This window comes from Frankliniella occidentalis, unplaced genomic scaffold (genome assembly GCF_000697945.3).
Source record: "Frankliniella occidentalis isolate FOCC.00 unplaced genomic scaffold, Focc_3.1 Scaffold249, whole genome shotgun sequence".
Taxonomy (NCBI): Eukaryota; Metazoa; Arthropoda; class Insecta; order Thysanoptera; family Thripidae; genus Frankliniella; species Frankliniella occidentalis.
In genome coordinates, this window is record NW_026267375.1 from 180333 (window position 1) to 182390 (window position 2058).

Below are 2058 nucleotides of genomic sequence, written 5' to 3' on the forward strand. Positions count from 1 at the left end.
GCAAAATCGACAAAAAATAGACTTACGACCATTCTCTGGGACGCTGGCGAGATCCGACACTATACGCAACCGCTCCGAGGTACGACCTTATACGCGGACCCTCTCAAACCCGACCTTTTAGTTTTCAGGGGTCGGTATGTGTGTGTATAACAGTTGTTACATTCATAATTTTACGTTACAGTTGTTACACAAAGTGGTATACGTAACAAATGTTCCATAAACTAAAAAGTGTAACAGCTGTTACACTGACAATTATGCTCGGGACGCATAGCTGTATAGTTACCTACAATCAACAAGAATAATTTTGTTATACAAAGTATCTGTGTAACACCTGTTACTGCAAGTAATTTTTATAAAACTGTTCGGTAAAAGAAATTGTATAACTGATGTTACACACGCACACGAACGTAACAAATAGCTTTGTACTATGTTACATAAAGTGATTTTCAGTGCAGACGATACATTTTAGCTGGCAAACTAGAAAATTGACTATTGTTAATGTGCTTGCAACAAAAGCTAACGGACAATATGTTTAAGATGGTACAGTTGAAATGTTAACATTCTAGAATTCTAGACGCGGACCGTACAGATCATAAGCTTTTGAAGGGAGCCATCATCGGAATAGAAAGGGTTAACCGAGGGGTGGCCGACTCGCCTGAGCCGTGTACGGAGTACTATATATTATAGGTACTATAAAAGTATTATAGAATATTATAGGCATTATAGAATATTATAAGTATTAAAGAATATTACAGGATATTATAAATATTATGGTATTATAGCCAGTATTATAAGGTATTATAATACTGGCTATAATACCATAATATTACAGGATATTATAAATATTATGGTATTATAGCCAGTATTATAAGGTATTATAAGATACTATAAAGTGTAACAGGTTATTCTTGTAATCCAGAAGTTCTGGGGACACACTCCAGGTGCTCAACAATTGCTTAAGATTGATATAAGTTGACCACTTAAGCCCTTACATCAAAGTTGAGCTCCTAGTTTTAAACATGTTGTTTCTAGTTATGTTTTAGAGTTAAACCGATTCAGTTGATGAAAACTGGGTAGGCATCCAGTAAATGGGTTCCTCTTTAAGAAAAGAGTCAAACAAAACAAAAGTTCCGTAAACTTTGGGTTTGTGAAGAAACGACAACTTTACCGACTTGTCATTTATCCCAGTTATGATTTAACGCGCAACGTTTCTGAAGCCATAATAATGATAAAACCTTTCCGTTTCTTTCTAAATATTTATTAGACAAGTCATTTTTGGTTAAACCAATGAAAATTGTAGAAAGTGATTATTTTAGATGAAGAAAATAATTTTGAACCAGATTGTAGATTTGATTTTTTTTTTAAATACGCACCAGAACTCTTATCTTGTTTTAAATAAGATTCTGCTGTTGTCATTGGTTCAGCCCAAAATGACATGTCTAGCAAACATTTTGAAAGCAACGGAATGGTTTTATTACGACCCTGGCTTCTGAAATCTGGGCGTTAAGTTATAGTTGGGACAAATGACTCACGTATGAAAAGTTGTTGATTCTTCACAAACCCACAGTTTACAGAACTAGTTTTTCTGTTTGATTTGTTTAAACGGGAGCCTACATACATAATACCAACCCAGTTTTCATTAATAGAATCGTTTTAACTCAAAAAATAAATAAACCAGAAACAACATGTTTAAAACTAGGGGTTTAACTATGAACCTACAAACATGCGTTTTAAGCTTAACTCCTCCCCTTTCGATTCATAACTCGTTGTCACAGTTTTTCAGACGTTTTGATAGCATATGGTTGAATTTACTGAAGCGCTGCAGTCAGGCGCGGCTCGCCCGGCTCCGGCCGCGGCGTGCCGAGGCCGGTGGTGGGGGGCTGGGCCTCGCTACCGCATGGGGTCACTCCGAAGCGCCTCGTTGCCGCCCCCTGGTTTAAAGGTCACGCCATAGGCATACGGCCCGGCACCGTCTTGCAGCCTAGCTGTTGTCGCGAATCGCCCGTCCTGCGTGACGGTAACCAAGCGGACTCAGAGCACCTTATCCCTGAACCACCT